At 42.2% G+C, this 19,923-nt stretch overlaps 1 long non-coding RNA gene across 1 annotated transcript; it reads right to left on the bottom strand.

Annotated features, from left to right (window-relative positions):
* Window positions 1-8,766: 8,766 nt before the first annotated feature.
* LOC134810233 (uncharacterized) lies at window positions 8,767-13,896 on the bottom strand. Its single transcript, XR_010157833.1, has 2 exons — window positions 13,805-13,896; window positions 8,767-9,346 (listed from the first exon to the last, which is right to left on the bottom strand). It is a non-coding gene; the product is annotated as an uncharacterized LOC134810233 (long non-coding RNA).
* Between the last annotated feature and the right edge of the window lie 6,027 nt (window positions 13,897-19,923).

Raw genomic sequence — 19,923 nt, 5'->3', positions numbered from 1 at the left:
TGAAGTGAGTCAGGAATGTATGATTTTGGACAACCGACACAATGCCTGAGGCATAGTTTCTTCATATGGAAATTGGAGACAATGATCATATCTACCTTAGCAGATTATATAATGAATTATTTTCCTAGGGCTCCTGTAATAGAGTACCACAAACTGGGTAACTTAAGCAACAGAGATTTATTGCCTCACAATTCTAGAGGTGAGAAGTCCAGATCAAGAAGCTGGCAGGGCTAGGCTGCCTGAAAAGGTGCTAAGGAAGGAACTGTTCCAGTCCTCTTTCTCTCCTTCCAGTAGTTCCTTGGCTTGTGACAGCACAGTGTCTAGTCTTTTGAAAGGTGCAGTTACTCATCTTTGTGTTTTCCACTCCTTTATAGCTAAGTGTAAGGTGCTTTTGCAAAATCCAGTACTGCATATTTGAGAAATGCTTTTTATTCCTACACATACTGCATATACTGTTACACAGTTCGATTTTGTAGGTCTAATGAAGTTGGTCTTTCTATGAGTTCCTATGGCTAAAAATAGTCACAATTGTGTACTCCAGTAAATTGTTAGAATGAAGGAAAATAGTTTGAGTGAAATTATCAATCTGGTTTTTCTGACTTCAGCTGGGTGTCATGTTTGGTTAGTCAAGAGAAACATCTAATGTGAGGCCCGTGGAGGACAGCTGATAAGTAAGCATACCAAGTAGAATGGCTACTGGAAAAAGTGTGCCAGCTAGAGAGAGAGAGAGAAAAGAGAGAGTTAATTTACCATTTGCTCAAGTAAGGAATGATCCACAAATTCAACAAAATCTAAGTAGTCTTAAAGGACATGTCATTGACAGATTTATCTTCTAGTCTCCCACTTTGTCTAATACTGCTTCAAAACAAAGCAATTTACTGAACCCAGTGGTCTCATTATTCTGGAGGTTTATAAGGTTAAAAATACCTGGAGTTTTGGGAGCAGCAATAGCACTGAAGTGGGATATTAGTAATGATGTGTGTGTTTACAGCACCTGTGAACACACAGAGACTGAAGCTTGAAGGCTGATGACCCTGAGTTAGGGGAAAAGATAAAACTTTTTATTAGATTTTTTTAATGTCGAGAAGAAAATTATTTATCTCCACATTTCTTGAATATTATCCTCTTACAATTACGTCAATGATTCTCACCCCAGTTATATATTAAAATTACCTGGAGATATATAAAAACTATCAATGTTCTACTCTTCTACAGATTAAATCATCATCACTGAGGGTGGCCCTCCAGCAACCAGGTTTGAGAACCACTTTAGACCAGAATTTTTCTCTGTGCCATTCAGTAATGGCAATGATAACTGTAGGATATGCAAATTGCAGAAAGACAACGACAAATGGTTTAACTTATCCCCAAACAGCTGAACTATCTTAAGCCTCATGGCTACTTTAGAGTGACCAAATCCATGTAGACGCCAGAAGTTGTGTCATACACCTATTTCAAGGGACACATAGAATTTACCTATATATACCTACCTCAAGGGTCATGTCAGTTTACCATTCCCCTAAACAACAGCTTAATAGTATAAACTGCTGAACTGCTGTCTGCCTAATATTTATTGTGGCTATACTTCTTTTCTGTATTAACGGCCACTGCTTTTTCCAGCTTGCTCTTTGTTCTCCATCATCTGTTGTGGGTCACTTGTGCTTTCCGTTTTTAACACCCGTGTTGCTGAAGTCATTTCTCCAATTCGTGATCCATGTAACTACTTCAGCAGTGAAAATGGCACCCCTCAGGTTCAAGTCAACATTTTTATATTTCCCTCTAGGTCAAGATCCAAGCTATGGAAGAAATCAGGATATGTCAATTTTCTAGAGCAGCCAAGTTTTCTAAAAGTCTACCTAGCCATGTAGTTATGTAGCCTCACTCTCACTTAAACAAAGAAAATTAAAAAGCACACCAGAAAAGACTTTTCTTGTTAAAAACACATGTTTATTGTAGAAAATATAGTAAGGAAAAAGAAGAAAATATAAGGCAACTAGAATTTCTCTAGTTAGAGATAACTATTATTTATTTGAGTGTGTGTATATATCTATATATATATATTGACATTCAGCTCTTATGTACTAGATACACACATCTACTGTTTCATAAGCTTTTTTCACAGAATAGATTATAATCAGTTATGTTTGTTATCACCACAACATTTTCTTCTTGAAGACCTTCTGGAATGAGGCATTTGCTGTTCTATCTAGAGACCCTATCTTTTCAAAAGGTCATTTATCTGTGGAAAGAGCTATTCTGGCCACAGTTACTGCCAAGAAACAAGGTGTAAGAAAAGGCCTAAAGTTAAGTGCAGAACTGCTGTGTTTTGATGAATATTCCGTTGTTTTGAGAGGAGGTAGAAGCATTCTCAGCTTCAGGATATTTGCTCACTACTCATTAGTCTCTCTGAGAAGTAGCAAACTTCAAAGGTTAAATATGAAGAGATGAATTGTGTAATGCCTAGATGTCAGTAGCGGAGAAGGTATCTGAGCAAATTCAGAATTTTATCCCTGTCTCCATGGGCCTAGTGTGAAGAACAGTCATTTGTGTAAGTGGGTCTTTGTGTATATGGTACTGAATCAGGTCACTGAGTCAGAAACTTAGAGCTGTAAGGAAAGTGAGGTGCTCTCCAGTCCAGTGTTCTGGAATTTCTTCTGCAGTGGCCCCCAACAGCAGGTGGCAGCCTTGTCCATGATTGTATTCTTAAGTTACATGGTATTACTCTTTCTATTTGCAATCCATTTCACTGATGGATAGTTCTAGAGATCTGAAATATTGAGATTTAGCTCAGTGTTGTTTATATGAAGATAAATTCCGCTTTCCAACAACTCTCTTGTATGTGTCTAACGTCTGCCGCATGGAATGTCACAGATTATGCTTCATACTTGTCTTCCTGAGTCTTCTTTATCCCGAACACCCTGAATTTTTGAATGGTTGACATGCCAGCTGGCTTTCTGCAGATGTACTTCTCGTGTGTAAATTTCCTTCTCTGTGAGGTATTCATATTGAACATGACCTCCAAGTGTGTTTGGGTCTGTGCAGAAGACAATAGGACTGTGATTTCTGATGATTAAAACCTGGATTGTATGTTACTGTGATCAGGCCCTGAGACTGCATTAGCAAGTTTTATAGCATCTGAGTCGCTCTGTTGGAGGAAAGTGCATGTGATGGGCATTTGCTTGCTTCCCCACCAGATTCTCTACCTTCACCCTTCCTGCAAGATTCCCTAGGAAGCTGACTTCTGCTGAATGCAACACTCAGGTTCTCTGCTTCCTAGATTCTAGTTGAGTTTGGTCCATGGGAGGCCTTGGCAGAAATTTTGAGAGTAAGAGCAAATAATTACTTAACCATTAGAAAAAAATAACATGAATGTGTCCTTCTATCCATGGCCTCAGTTCCTGTTGGGGAGCCTCGGTGCCAATCCCTCGGTGCATCACCATTTCTAATTAGTTCCTGTTTTAGTCTGCTTTTGCATGTGTGTGTGTGTGTGTGTGTGTGTGTGTTGTTATAAAGGAATACCAGAGGCTGAATAATTTTAAAGAAGAGAGGTTTATTTGGTTCACAGTTCTGAAGGTGTGCAAGAAGCATGGTGCCACCATTTGCTTCTGGTGAGGGCTTTAGGCTGTTTCCACTCATGGCAGAAGGGGAAGGGAAGCTGGCATGTGCAGAGATCACGTGGCGAGAGAGAGAGGGGTTTGTTCCAGGCTCTTGTTAACAACCAGCTCTTGTGGGAATTAAGAGAGCTAGAACTAGGTAGGCACGGTGGCTCATGCCTGTAATCCCAGCACTTTGGGAGGCCGAGGCAGGTGGATCACCTGAGGTCAGGAGTTTGAGACCAGCCTGGCCAACATGGTGAAACCCCATCTCTACTAAAAATACCAAAAATTAGCTGGGCATAGTGGTGGGCATCTGTAATCCTAGCTACTCTGGAGGCTGACACAGGAGAATGGGTTGAACCCATGAGGTGGATGTTGCAGTGAGCCAAGATCGCACCACTACATTCCAACCTGGGCAGCAAGAGTGAAACTACATCTCAAAAAGAAAAAAAAGAGCGAGCAAGAATTCACTTGGATGGCACCAAGACATTCGTGAGAGGTCCACACTCAGGACCAAAACACCTCCCATTAGGCCCCACCTCCAACAATGGGGATCACATTTCAACATGAGTTTGGAGTGGTCAAATATCCAAACCCTAGCAGTTCCCTTAACCCTGGAAAGAGACCCTTCATTAAACTCCTGCTGAGGCTGGAGTGCAGTGATATGATCATGGCTTGCTGAAGCCCTGAACTCCTGAGGTTGGGTGATTCTCCCACCTTAGCCTCCCAAGTAGATGGGATTACAAGAAGTACCACTATACCTGGCTATTTAAAATTTTTTTTTGGCGTGTGTGGAGATGGAGTCTCCCTATGTTGTCCAGGCTGGTTGCGAACTCCTGGTCTCAAGTGATCCTGCCACCTTGGCATCTCAAAATGCTGGGATTACACATGTGTAATATTTTTATTGTCACTATTTTCCACATATTCTGGAAATTTTATTTGGATTTCTTTCTTTTTTTTTGACAGAGTCTTGCTGTGTCACGTAGGCTGGAGTGCAGTGGTGCAATCTCAGCTCACTGCAACCTCCACCTTCTGGGTTCAAGGAATTCTCCTGCCTCAGCCTCCTAAGTAGCTGGGATTACAGGCATGCGCCACTAGGCACAGCTAATTTTTGTATTTTTAGTAGAGACAGGGTGTCGCCATGTTGATGAGGCTGGTCTTGAACTCCTGACCTCAAGTGACCTGCCCACCTTGGCCTCCCAAAGTACTGGAATTACAGGCATGAGCCACTGTACCCGGCCTGGATTTCTTTTTGACATAGAATTATTTAAGAGAAAGCTTTTAAATTTCCATGCTGTAATTTCTAGTTTTGTTGTGTCATAATCAGAGAATATAATCTGTAGCATTTCTACATTCTCTACCTTGCTTAGATGTTTTTAGGGTGGGGTGTGTAATATGTACTGAATTTTGTAAACATTTTATGGACACACAAATTTCAATGTATACTTTTTCAGGCTATAGGCTTTTCTACATAATTTTTGTGTTTTTTTTGGTCCTCATATAGATTTTTTAATTATCTTTTTGCTGTGATAGAGATTAGAAGGGTAAATTAATGTCTCATTTACCATCATTTTTCTTTCTGTATCTCTTTTCATTTCCTGATGCTTTGGCTTTATGAAATCTTTATGTATAAAAATTGTGCACACATATCTTTATGCACAGTGTTTTGGATTTTACCCTTCATAATGAGCTTTTTTCTCTCCTTTGAATTTGACCTGGCCTGGTGTTAACAGCCCAGGTGTAAAATTCCAGTGAGAAAGAAGTCTGATGAGGAGTCAGTAGGATCTTTGTGTTGCTGAGAACTGCACAGTAACACGGACAGCTCCCTGCACTCCAGGAAACATCCTGATTCAGTGTCTTGAGTATTGTGAAGCACAGTTAGAGCAGAAACATGGAGAATCACCTTAAAATGGCAAATTGGCTTCTGGTCTTGCATAAGACTTCATTGAGGCCTAATGGGCTATGCAGGTCTACTGTCCAAAGTACAGAGGTTATTCCTAGTGTCTTTAATATTACTGTCCCTTTAGGCAAGATTATCCTTATGATAAGGGGGACTGAATTAAGCTATTTTGGCTGAGGCATATTTTTATAAATTCATCCAATTAGCTTCCCTTGTTGTAGTTTTGGCTCACCAAACATTGTTCTGATTATAATTTAGCATCCCATATAATTTCATCCATAGGGAGAGTCTGTACTAGGCATGGCGATGCTTACATGTCAGCCCGTGTGACTGCAAGAGTCTCAGTATAATTTGATAACATGGCACTCAGATTCTAGACATTATTCTCTGTGTGCTTAGTGAGTGTGATGACATAACCTTCAGAAAGATTCATCCTTTCTCACATATTGATAAATCAACTTTTACATCTACAAAGTTGAGAGCCAGAAATTAAAACCTTATTAATTCACTAAGGCATCCCTATGATGGCAGTCTTCCAACTAGCTCCATTCTGGGGCACTCTGACATCATTATACACTTTCCAATGAAAGCAGGGAGTGTATGTGATTAAAGGGAGAGCCCTGTGTCCCTCCTGAAAAATCTCCCCTCCCAGTTCACATTGACTTATTAACCAACACTCATGATCATGTGAAACTCTAGAACTGGATCTGGGTGCCTGGCAGGATGACATGGTGTGAGGCTCAAGCAGCACTGTGGGAATTCAAGCATCTGTTTATTTCTGAGAGAAAAAGTGTAAAGCAAAATAATATCTTTTAACAAACGTTTGTATTTGAATAAAAAGGAAGCAAGCACTTAATTTATGAATTTGCTAATTGCTCTTCTGAGCTGAGAATATCTGTGTTGAATATTAGTCATTATCCATATTTGGCACAGAATAATCCCGAGGGTTAAATGACATTGTTCCTACAGTGGGCACCTGAAGACTGGCTATAAAAGCAATCCTGGCCAGGGGCGGTGGCTCACGCCTGTAATCCCAGCACTTTGGGAGGCCAAGGTGGGTGGATCACGAGGTCAGGAGTTTGAGACCAGCCTGCCAACATAGTGAAACCTCATCTCTACTAAAAATACAAAAAAATTAGCTAGGCATGGTGGCAGACACCTGTAATCCCAGCTACTTGGGCGGCTGAGGCAGGAGAATCACTTGAACCTGGGAGGCAGAGGTTGCAGTGAGTCAAGATTGCACCAATGCACTCCAGCCCAGGCGACAGTGTGAGACTCTGTCCAAAAAAAAAAAAAAAAAAAAAAAAAAAAAAAAAAAAAAAAAAAAAAAAAAAAAAGAAAGAAAAGAAAAAAAAAAGAAGAAAAAATGAGAAAGAAGAAAAAAAGGAAAAATAAATAAATAAATAAATAAATAAATAAAAGCAACCCTAACACTACTGAGGCTGTTGACAGTGGCACTTTGCTCTTCTGTTAGAACCTTGGGAAAATTTTTTCCCCCTGAATACAGTATAATAAACGTGGTTCTTATTTCTCTTTCTCTCCCCCTCCTTTTTTCTTCCCTCCCCACTACCACATGCACACACACAAATAGACAGATTTGTTTATATTTGACTTTCTAAAAACCTGTTACTAGAAAGGCACATTAATACATTTCTCCTGTGCTGATAGTAATCAGGCAACTCTGGTTTCTATCGGAGGCAATTTCTTACGTATTAAATGCCAGAAAAAGGGCATCCCTCCGTTTTTGTAGAGAGCCTTTCTTTATGAAGACTAATGACCACATTAGTTAGTCAGTCAGTCAATAATACTTACCAAATGTCAGTAGAGCAGAAGTGAACACCAACAGAAAATCACATTTTACAGATGCAATTTACTTGGTATCCTAACATGCCATGTCATAATAATTATTGAGGCTTTTCTTCTCTGCTGCATTGGTCTAATGAATGTGGCTAGAAAAATATGGGTGCCCATGTAGCCTCCTGGAAGCACCTGTATGACTTTTCTAGGAGCGAGGTTCATGGATAAAGATGAATTTTTAAAAGCTGGAATGAATGAGCAGCAATAGCAGAAGGAGAAAAGTGAGTGAGAGCTCTCCAAGAAGCCATCTGGCAGGCTAAGGGTTCCGAGGGAAGCTCTGGTTTCAGAAGCAACTCAGGAATTACTTCTGTCATATTAGGATGGGATGGTAGGAGATTGGGAACTCTAGGGACTAGAAATCATTTAATTTCCTGTCTACAATCCTTAGAAGAGGTTTTGAGACTTGCAACCTAGGACCTTAACTAATCATCTTCCCTCAGCATTGATAGAATTCTTTATTATACATGTTAATATCAGATTAGTCAGGATGGGCTGGATTATGCTGTGTTAACAGACATTCTGTAAATCTCTGTGGCTCAACAGGGAGTTCTGCCTGTCATGGTCACTTGGAACCCAGGCTTTGGGTATAAGGCTACAGCACATGGAAAACGTATGAATGTCTCTCAGATTCTTAAAGCTTCTGCTGGAAGTGACATGTCATTCTGCTCACAGTTCATTGGCTAAATGAGTCACGTGGCTCTCTCTAACTTCAAGGATGGTATGAAATTGCAGTCCTACCATGTTTCTAGAAGGAGAACCAGCCCTAATCACAATGCTGCATGTTTATAGCTTGCCTCATAGAGTTTACTGTATTCTCCTGGTATAATTTTCTTACATGCTCAACTGGAGAGGAAGCTCTTAAATAGAAAAAAATCACAGTAAATTTCCTTTAAAAGATCTATTTTACAACTCTGGCATGATGGAGCACAATGGAGTCCTTAGTAATGGACTCCATCTCTTCCATCAGATAAAATCTTGAGAACTGAAGTTAAAATTTGAATAATGAAACCAAAGGAAAAAAAATTAAATGAATTTTAAGACAATTGAGATAAGAACAACTGTGGCGTCAGCATAATTCAATTTAATAATGTATTAAATATTTTGCAGAAAAGTGAAAAGAAATGGATAGCCAAATCAATGCAGCATTAAGCCACCATTTGGTCTAATTTCTTGCTGAATTGACAAAACAAAACACTAGTTTAGTTATATAAATATGGCTGATGTTTATACAAACAACAGAATTTGCCGGTAGCATTATCACTGGAAAATAAGATGTGTACTTAATTCTTGTATGTTCTGAGCCCATCTAGGAAGAACATAAAAGACGAAGAACAAAGCAATCATAGGATGTTATCATGAAAATATCACCTTTGGCTGGAGTAAAGTTTTGGCTAAATGTGGCACTAGTATTTATTACAGCTCACCTTTTTATAATGAAGGGCTATGGACTGAACATTCTTATTATTTCCCATTTTCTTACCACTCTATCCCAACACACATGCACATGCATGCACACACGCACACACACTGGCACCCACACCCATGCATGTGGGACACACAGAGCAGCCCAGGCAATTTCAATTGTTGGCAGCTTTGCTTTTATTAGGTATTAGTCTACCGACTTGCTTTCTCTTTAGAGAGACTAAGTGAAACCAAACTCATTTCCACCCAGTTAGCCTGCTGGAACCTGTAACAGTTACTGTAATGTTAAAAGCAGTAAAACAAAATAAAAACCAGTCAGTTCACTTACTCCCGAAGTCCGCAGTTTGGTGTTCAGCTTTAAAACATATGCTCTGGGTGTCCTGTGGTGGCTACCAGAGGCTTTGGTGAGTCATTGTCAACCCAGTGGCTAGAGAAGTGCTGGAATGCCCCTCTTAAATACAGAGCCACGATTGTCCTTCAGAATGGCTGCTTGAACGAATTTATTGCTCAACTCGAAAGGCCATTTTTTATAATCCACTGCAGTTGTGCTTCATGTGTTTCTCCACCTATCCTGTAAAGTGTATTGTGAAATTAATTTTGTAGATTTCCTCACACTGCAGTGACTAGGGAAATCACCCATTCGTTATTATCTAATGAGGAGAAAGTGGAAACATCTAGAAGCACTGCTCCCATCCTCCTCCCCAGCCCACACAGACACCTACCTCAGGCCCTCCCTGTCCCAGGTGAGCAGAGGGCCCCACCTTCGGAGGTTGCCTCCCTTCCACCTTCACCAATCCTATGACCAGATTATCCCCAAGGAAATGTCAATTTCCAGGCAGCAAGGGAATCATATAAAGATGAGATCATTGAGAGATTTTTTTCCTTCGTGATTGGCAGTTTATATTTTCTTGGGTCTACAAATCTGACAGCATTTATTAAATTTTCTAGTTTGATACTGACCTCTGTCTGATGCTGGGCTGTCACCATGCCCAAGACTGAGGGGACCCACAGTCTAGCTAGAAGGCATGGATCAATTCCAACTGTCCTACCCCTAGCCTGTGGGCAGGAGAAAGCTCTCAGGCTCTGGCAGAGGAGTCCCAGGGGCAGGATGCATGATCTTCCACTGTGCCTCCCAGCCATGCTGAGCAGCAAAGCAGACCATGAGCAGGTCTCCCTTAAATTCATTTGCTTGATTTGTCCTTGAGTGTCCTTGGATGGCTTTGTTCCCTCCTTGTCCAGTATGTCTTGGTCATCCTGATTCCTGGGCTTGGCTCCCAGGTTGATTCTTTCCCTGACACAAAACAGGCACTATGGGCAAAGACACCTGCAGCCTTGGAGGGACCAGTGATGTTGGATGTTTCCTGTTAGCACTCAGGAAGGCTCAGAGCCTTTGATGAGCATCTTTTGATCCATTAGTTAAAACCACGCTGGGTTCTTTATAGTGGTTAGTTAGCTCTGGGCTATGGGATTGTGGAAGACATTTATTTCTTCTTTGGATTCACCTGGATTTTCTGCAATGGACATGTATCGATAAAATACATGGTGCTTTTCAGAAATTGCCCCATCATCATGTTGCTGTTGTTGTTATTGATATTGTTGTTTCTGATGGATAGAGATCTAGGCCTGACACTCCAAGCAGTGTGAACAGCATTTACCTTGATAAGCATTCTTACATCTTAACTCTCGGGAATTTTAAATAGAAGTGTTCCATGTGATTAAATTAACAGGTTTAGGGATGGGTGTCCTGGTTATTTCCTTTGTTCTCCTCCTGGTAGCTGCCTGCACTCACAGCATGTTGGGAATGGTGATTATAAATGTAACCATGCTCTCTTCTTGTAAGTGGAGAGCCCAGGTACCTCTTATCCAGCATGTGACCCTCTTTCTACCTCAGGATAGTCATACTCTTAGGCTTCCTGGATTTATTCAGGGCCAAAGGAGTGGTCAAGGTCCTTTTTGTTTTGCCCTATTCCCTTTGGAAAACATTTAGTTTATGCCCATGTTACAGATTGCAAAATACAGGCACATACTCTCACTAATGTGGTCTGCATGTCCCTTTGCAAGGACATGCAATGTGACTTCACCACTCCTTTCATCAAGAAAAGGAGTCTCTTGCTCGGGCACGGTGGCTCACGCCTGTAATCCCAGCACTTTGGGAGGCCAAGGCAGGTGGATCACGAGGTCAGGAGATGGAGACCATCCTGGCTAACACAGTGAAACACAGTCTCTACTAAAAAATACAAAAAAAAAAAAAAAATTAGCCGGGCGTGGTGGTAGGTGCCTGTAGTCTCAGCTACTTGGGAGCCTGAGGTAGGAGAATGGCATGAACCCAGGAGGCAGAGCTTGCAGTGAGCCTAGATCATGCCACTGCACTCCAGCCTGGGCAACAGAGCGAGATTCTGACTAAAAAAAAAAAAAAAGAAAAAGAAAAGAAAAGGAGCCTCTTTGCCTCTTTACCCTAATCTGGGCAAGCCTTGCAACCTGATTTGCCAAAAAAATATGAAGGAAGAAACGTGATGTGATTTTCCAGGCTAGAATGTAAGAAGCCTTGGAGCTTCTGCTTTTACTGTCTTCAGATGCTGCCTGAAACCACTGTAAGAAGCTCTAACATACTGGAGGATAAGGGATGAGCCCAAGGGCAAGCCCAAGAGCAAGCCCACTTCTTTCTGTCCCTCCACCCCACCAGCTCTGATACAGACACACAGGATATTAGTAAAGGATAGTATTTGTTCAGAGTCTTTTGCGTGTCAGGCGCTGCTTCTAAACGTATAATACCATCTCATTCAATCTTCAAATCAATGCTATACAGTAGGTACTCTTCTTCTTCTTTTTTTTTTTTTTTAAATTTTACAGCTGAGGGACTGATGTATGGAGAGGTTAGGTAACTTGTTCAAGGACACCAAGCCAGTCAGGGTGCCACTGGACCTAAGACAAGGTAACCTGGCTCTGAGACCAACGCCACAGAGAATTATGTGGATGCTGACAACACTGTAGGAAGTTACAAGGAGCAAAAGAATAGCAGCCTCAGCCCTGAATTCCACTGTAAGCTTCCCTCTAATCTTCCCTGCCTCACTCTCAATCAAATAAAGAGCTGATCAGGAAGCAACTATGCACGGTCTCCACAGTCTCTTATCTTAACCCAGACTCTCCTTTCTATTGATAGGAGGTCTGTAGATAATAATTCTTTCAACCAATTGACAATCAGAAAATCTTTGAATCTATCTATGACCTGTAAGCCCCATTACTTTGAATTTTCCTCCTTCCAGACCAAACCAATGCAGACCAAACCAATGCAGAACTCCTATGTGCTGATGGTGGTCTTACATTTCCCTAAGTTTCTGCCGACTAAACTGTGCACACGTTCTCAGGACCTCCTGAAGCTGCGTCACAGGCACTAATCAAAGAACACAACCAAGGTGAGTCTCAATCATTTCAAGAAATCTATTTGCAAGGTTAAGGACACACCTGAGAAAAGAACAGAGAACCACAGGAAAAACTGTGGTCCGTGCTTTTCCCAAAGATTGTCTGGGGACCTCAGTAAGTAAAGGGGAAAAGTGTGGGTATTGGGGAAAGGGGAAGAAGTGGAAAAAATGGGTGTGGGTAAATCAGAGGCAAATGGTTGCATTCTTCAGTCTTTGGTCAGCGTTCACTGAATACACATTTTACATGCGATGGAGGTAGAGGCAGGGATGTAGCTTTTTTGTCTTTGTGTAATAGCTATCTTATTTAGGAACCAGATGGGAAGCAGGTTTGCATAAGCCAGTTCCCAGCTTGGCTTTTCCCTTTGGCTTAGTGAGTCTGGGGTCCCCGGATTTATTTTCCATTCTCACAGGTTGTGGTCCTCACATTTGGCTCAAAATATTCAAATTTTTTCCAGAGTTTGGCCTTTTCTTCAGCACTGGCAATTGTGATCCAAAGCTTTCCCGGATGAAGCACAAAGTTGGAGAAACAAAACGCAAACTAAACAACAACAATGAAACAGAACAGAGTTAATCTGCTGTAGCTCAAGAGAGGACGTACCTGCCCCCACCCCGCATCCCTGGGCTCGGGTTTGCCTTGCTGACCTCTGCTGCCACCTGGTGCCACACAGAGAAACTGAGGAGAAACCACATCAGTCTCCTTCAGCCTCAGCTTCACATCTGTGGGTCAAGTAACCCTTTCAGAAGCTGTATAATGTGGGAAAGCTTTCCTTTCAGGAAAATGCACACATCCAACTTTGAGAAGATGCCCTTGGGGGCGCTTCAAGGATCCTAGATAAAGAACCCCCTTTCCCGAACATCCAAGAACCTAAGTTTTTTTTTTTTTTTTTTTGAGAAAGTCTCGCCCTCTCTCCCAGTCTGGAGTGCAGTGGCGTGATCTTGGCTCCCTGCAAGCTCCACCTCCCAGGTTCACGCCATTCTCCTGCCTCAGCCTCCCGAGTAGCTGGGGCTACAGGCACCTGCCACCACACCCAGCTAATTTTTTTGTATTTTTAGTAGAGACGGGGTTTCACCGTGTTAGCCAGGATCTTCTTGATCTCCTGACCTTGTGATCCACCCGCCTCGGCCTCCCAAAGTGCTGGGATTACAGGTGTGAGCCACCGCACCTGGTCCAAGAACCCAAGTTTTAGATCTAGAGTGATGTCAGCATGACATTGATTTCCTGAGGCCCAGGGGTGAAGGAGCTGAGGACAGCAGAGGGGTGAAGGAACTCAGCTACAGACAGCAGCAGCTTATGCACAGGCCTCCCAGCGCCTGAAGTCACCCGGAATTGGGAAGTGCTCAGAAGCTTACATAGCTGCCTCGAGGTGGGAACACGACATAAATCCAAGAGCAGATCCCTGATCCTATAAAAATGTACTAGATGCAGTGGGGTCATTTTAAATGAGCAGGGAAGGACAGACAGATAAACAGAAGGACAAACAGTATTGGGATTGGGATAAATGCTCAGCTTTTGCCCAAATCTTAGTGACTTAAGCATCACTTATTTGCTCACGATTCTGTGGCTGGACCATTTGGTTTGGCTCACAGGGCAGGGACTGTGCTGGTCTTACCTGAGCAGACCTGCATGTCTGCGGTCAACTGGGTTGGCAGAGACAGAGTGACTGTCTTCCTCCAGGAAGCAGCAGGTTAACTGGTTGGCAGAGACAGAGGGACAGAGGGACTGTCTTCCTCCAGGAAGCAGCAGGTTAACTGGTTGGCAGAGACAGAGGGACAGAGGGACTGTCTTCCTCCAGGAAGCAGCAGGTTAACCGGTTGGCAGAGACAGAGGGACAGAGGGACTGTCTTCCTCCAGGAAGCAGCAGGTTAACCGGTTGGCAGAGACAGAGGGACAGAGGGACTGTCTTCCTCCAGGAAGCAGCAGGTTAACTGGTTGGCAGAGACAGAGGGACAGAGGGACTGTCTTCCTCCAGGAAGCAGCAGGTTAACTGGTTGGCAGAGACAGAGGGACAGAGGGACTGTCCTCCTCCAGGAAGCAGCAGGTTAACTGGTTGGCAGAGACAGAGGGACAGAGGGACTGTCTTCCTCCAGGAAGCAGCAGGTTAACTGTTTGGCAGAGACAGAGGGACTGAGGGACTGTCCTCCTCCAGGAAGCAGCAGGTTAACTGGTTGGCAGAGACAGAGGGACAGAGGGACTGTCTTCCTCCAGGAAGCAGCAGGTTAACTGGTTGGCAGAGACAGAGGGACTGAGGGACTGTCTTCCTCCAGGAAGCAGCAGGTTAACTGGTTGGCAGAGACAGAGGGACAGAGGGACTGTCTTCCTCCAGGAAGCAGCAGGTTAACTGGTTGGCAGAGACAGAGGGACTGAGGGACTGTCTTCCTCCAGGAAGCAGCAGGTTAACTGGTTGGCAGAGACAGAGGGACTGAGGGACTGTCCTCCTCCAGGAAGCAGCAGGTTAACTGATTGGCAGAGACAGAGGGACAGAGGGACTGTCTTCCTCCAGGAAGCAGCAGGTTAACTGGTTGGCAGAGACAGAGGGACAGAGGGACTGTCCTCCTCCAGGAAGCAGCAGGTTGGCTCTGTTTCCTTCGTGGGGTAGCTGGTCTCCAGGGCAGCAAGAGAGACCAAGCCCCAGTGCACGTTCTACAGCCTCTGTGCACATCAGACTTGTTAATATCCCATTGGCCAGTGTAAGTCACATGGCCAAGCCCAGATTAAGGAGTGGAAAGATGGAGACTATCTCCTCCTGGGAGAGGAGGCAAAGGAGGTGGGAGCATTATGTGGCCATTTATGTTTGCAATCTACCATACTTAGCATTTTGAGAAAAGAATTAACTGAGAAACTTGCTTCAAATAGGGCATTCAGTAAAATGAAGCCCCAGTTGAAGTAAAAGGCATATATAAAAAATGAAACTGTGACCGATTTTAAGGACAGTATTGGCAAATATTTCTGTGCTCTTGGAGGAGAAGACCCTTATTTGCATGACATGTCAGGAACCACAATGAAAGAATTATTTTAACTTGCATTCATAAAAATTAAAATTATTCATTAAAAACATCGTGAATGAAATTAAAAGTCAAAATGTAAGCCAGAAAATTATTCACAATGTACGTGTCAGGAAAAGACAATACCCTTTAAACTTTGAGAGTTTACATCAGACAGAAAACAGCAAATGACATAATCCAAACTTGATAAAGGACATGAAAAAGAGCCAGCAGTTAGTATGTTTTCTGAATGAATAAGTAGCCAACAGCACATGAAAATGTGTGTATTCCATTTGTAAGCAGAGAAATGCAAACTAAAACAGTAAAGTGTCATTTTCACATCCTGGATTGGCAGAGGGTTTTATGTATTTTACTGTAGTGCTCAATATTAGCAGTAAACAACAAATGGTGAGTTAATATGAGCTTCGGAAGCTCAGGGAAATGATCTCCTTATTTCAACCTGTAGTTCCTTCCTACACCCAGTGTCTACTGAGCACCTACTATGTGCCAGGCACAGCCTAAGTCCTGAAGGTGTAGTCTCCACTGAGAAGGTGATATTTGCACAAAGACCTGAAAGACAGGAGTGAACTGTGTGGATAACTGTGGGTAACCCTCCAAGCAGAGGAGTAGCAATGTGGGTCCCAAGGTGGGACCACATCAGACATGTTCGAGGACTAGCTGAGAGAGAGAGGTGGGAGGTCAGAGGAGATGGGGGCCAGCTCTGCTGGCCATCACGAGCACTCTGGGTGCAGAGGGTGAGAGGTGGGGAGGAGGTCGGAGGAGATGGGGGCCGGCTCTGCTGGCCATCACGAGCACTCTGGGTGCAGAGGGTGAGAGGTTAGGGTTAGGGTCAGGGTCAGGGTCAGGGTTAGGGGTTGGGTCAGGGTCAGGGTCAGGGTAGGGTCGGGGTCGGGGTCAGGGTCAGGGTTAGGGGTTAGGGGTTAGGGTTAGGGTTAGGGGTAGTGTTAGGGTGTAGATATTTCCATGTTTATAGAGATAGAGGTGTAAATATTTCCATGTTTATAGAGATAGCGGTGTAAATATTTCCATGTTTATACAGATAGCGGTGTAAATATTTTCATGTTTATAGAGATAGCGGTGTAGATATTTCCATGTTTACAGAGATAGCGATGTAAATATTTCCATCTTTATACAGATAGCCGTGTAAATGTTTACACGTTTATAGAGATAGCGGTGTAGATATTTCCACGTTTATACAGATAGCAGTGTAGATATTTCCATGTTTATAGAGAGAGCGGTGTAGATATTTCCATGTTTATACAGATAGCGGTGTAGATATATCCTTGTTTATAGAGACAGCGGTGTAGATATTTCCATGTTTACACAGACAGCGGTGTAGATATTTCCATGTTTATAGAGATAGCTGTGTAAATATTTCCATGTTTATACAGATAGGGGTGTAGATATTTCCACGTTTATAGAGATAGCGGTGTAGATATTTCCGTGTTTATACAGACAGTGGTGTAGATATTTCCACGTTTATAGAGATAGCAGTGTAGATATTTCCGTGTTTATACAGACAGCGGTGTAGATATTTCCACGTTTATACAGCTAGCGGTGTAGATATTTCCGTGTTTATACAGACAGCGGTGTAGATATTTCCACGTTTATACAGCTAGCGGTGTAGATATCTCCACGTTTATAGAGATAGCGGTGTAGATATTTCCACGTTTATAGAGATAACGGTGTAGACATTTCCACGTTTATAGAGATAGTGGTGTAGATATTTCCACGTTTATAGAGATAGCGGTGTAGATATTTCCACGTTTATACAGATAGCGGTGTAGATATTTCAACGTTTATACAGATAGCGGTGTAGATATTTCCATGTTTGTACAGATAGCGGTGTAGTTATTTCCACGTTTATAGAGGTAGCGGTGTAGCTATTTCCACGTTTATACAGATAGCGGTGTAGCTATTTCCATGTTTATAGAGATAGCGGTGTAGATATTTCCCCGTTTATACAAATAATGGTGTAGATACTTCCACATTTATAGAGACAGTGGTGTAGAGATTTCCATGTTTATACAGATAGCGGTGTAGATATTTCCACGTTTATAGAGACTATGGTGTAGATATTTCCACGTTTTTACAGATAGCGGTGTGGATATTTCCACTTTTCTAGGGACATCGGTGTAGATATTTCCACGTTAATAGAGATAGCGGTGTAGATATTTCCACGTTTATAGAGACAGCGTTGTAGATATTTCCACGTTTATACAGATAGCGGTGTAGATATTTCCACGTTTATACAGACAGCGGTGTAGATATTTCCACGTTTATACAGATAGCGGTGTAGATATTTCCACGTTTGTACAGACAGCGGTGTAGATATTTCCACGTTTATACAGATAGCAGTGTAGATATTTCCACGTTTATAGAGACAGCGGTGTAGATATTTCCACGTTCATAGAGATAGCGGTGTAGATATTTCCACGTTTAGAGACAGTGGTGTAGATGTTTCCACCTTTATAGAGATAGCGGTGTAGATATTTCCACGTTTATAGAGACAGCGGTGTAGGTATTTCCACGTTTATACAGACAGCGGTGTAGATATTTCCACATTTATAGAGACAGCGGTGTAGGTATTTCCACGTTTATACAGACAGCGGTGTAGATATTTCCACGTTTATAGAGATAGCGGTGTAGATATTACCACGTTTATACAGACAGCGGTGTAGATATTTCCACGTTTAGAGACAGTGGTGTAGATGTTTCCACCTTTATAGAGATAGCGGTGTAGATATTTCCACGTTTATAGAGAGAGCGGTGTAGGCATTTCCACGTTTATACAGATAGCGGTGTAGTTATTTCCACGTTTATAGAGGTAGCGGTGTAGCTATTTCCACGTTTATACAGATAGCGGTGTAGCTATTTCCATGTTTATAGAGATAGCGGTGTAGGTATTTCCCCGTTTATACAGATAATGGTGTAGATACTTCCACATTTATAGAGACAGTGGTGTAGAGATTTCCATGTTTATACAGATAGCGGTGTAGATATTTCCACGTTTATAGAGACTATGGTGTAGATATTTCCACGTTTTTACAGATAGCGGTGTGGATATTTCCACTTTTCTAGGGACATCGGTGTAGATATTTCCACGTTAATAGAGATAGCGGTGTAGATATTTCCACGTTTATAGAGACAGCGTTGTAGATATTTCCACGTTTATACAGATAGCGGTGTAGATATTTCCACGTTTATACAGACAGCGGTGTAGATATTTCCACGTTTATACAGATAGCGGTGTAGATATTTCCACGTTTGTACAGACAGCGGTGTAGATATTTCCACGTTTATACAGATAGCGGTGTAGATATTTCCACGTTTATAGAGACAGCGGTGTAGATATTACCACGTTTATACAGACAGCGGTGTAGATATTTCCACGTTTGTACAGACAGCGGTGTAGATATTTCCACGTTTATACAGATAGCAGTGTAGATATTTCCACGTTTATAGAGACAGCGGTGTAGATATTTCCACGTTCATAGAGATAGCGGTGTAGATATTTCCACGTTTAGAGACAGTGGTGTAGATGTTTCCACCTTTATAGAGATAGCGGTGTAGATATTTCCACGTTTATAGAGAGAGCGGTGTAGGCATTTCCACGTTTATACAGATAGCGGTGTAGATATTTCCACATTTATAGAGACAGCGGTGTAGGTATTTCCACGTTTATACAGACAGCGGTGTAGATATTTCCACGTTTATAGAGATAGCGGTGTAGATATTACCACGTTTATACAGACAGCGGTGTAGATATTTCCACGTTTAGAGACAGTGGTGTAGATGTTTCCACCTTTATAGAGATAGCGGTGTAGATATTTCCACGTTTATAGAGAGAGCGGTGTAGGCATTTCCACGTTTATACAGATAGCGGTGTAGTTATTTCCACGTTTATAGAGGTAGCGGTGTAGCTATTTCCACGTTTATACAGATAGCGGTGTAGCTATTTCCATGTTTATAGAGATAGCGGTGTAGATATTTCCCCGTTTATACAGATAATGGTGTAGATACTTCCACATTTATAGAGACAGTGGTGTAGAGATTTCCATGTTTATACAGATAGCGGTGTAGATATTTCCACGTTTATAGAGACTATGGTGTAGATATTTCCACGTTTTTACAGATAGCGGTGTGGATATTTCCACTTTTCTAGGGACATCGGTGTAGATATTTCCACGTTAATAGAGATAGCGGTGTAGATATTTCCACGTTTATAGAGACAGCGTTGTAGATATTTCCACGTTTATACAGATAGCGGTGTAGATATTTCCACGTTTATACAGACAGCGGTGTAGATATTTCCACGTTTATACAGATAGCGGTGTAGATATTTCCACGTTTGTACAGACAGCGGTGTAGATATTTCCACGTTTATACAGATAGCAGTGTAGATATTTCCACGTTTATAGAGACAGCGGTGTAGATATTTCCACGTTCATAGAGATAGCGGTGTAGATATTTCCACGTTTAGAGACAGTGGTGTAGATGTTTCCACCTTTATAGAGATAGCGGTGTAGATATTTCCACGTTTATAGAGAGAGCGGTGTAGGCATTTCCACGTTTATACAGATAGCGGTGTAGATATTTCCACATTTATAGAGACAGCGGTGTAGGTATTTCCACGTTTATACAGACAGCGGTGTAGATATTTCCACGTTTATAGAGATAGCGGTGTAGATATTACCACGTTTATACAGACAGCGGTGTAGATATT

This window comes from Pan troglodytes, chromosome 5 (assembly GCF_028858775.2).
Source record: "Pan troglodytes isolate AG18354 chromosome 5, NHGRI_mPanTro3-v2.0_pri, whole genome shotgun sequence".
Taxonomy (NCBI): Eukaryota; Metazoa; Chordata; class Mammalia; order Primates; family Hominidae; genus Pan; species Pan troglodytes.
Note: the sequence above shows the minus strand (reverse complement) of the source record. Positions and strands in the feature narration are given on the sequence as shown.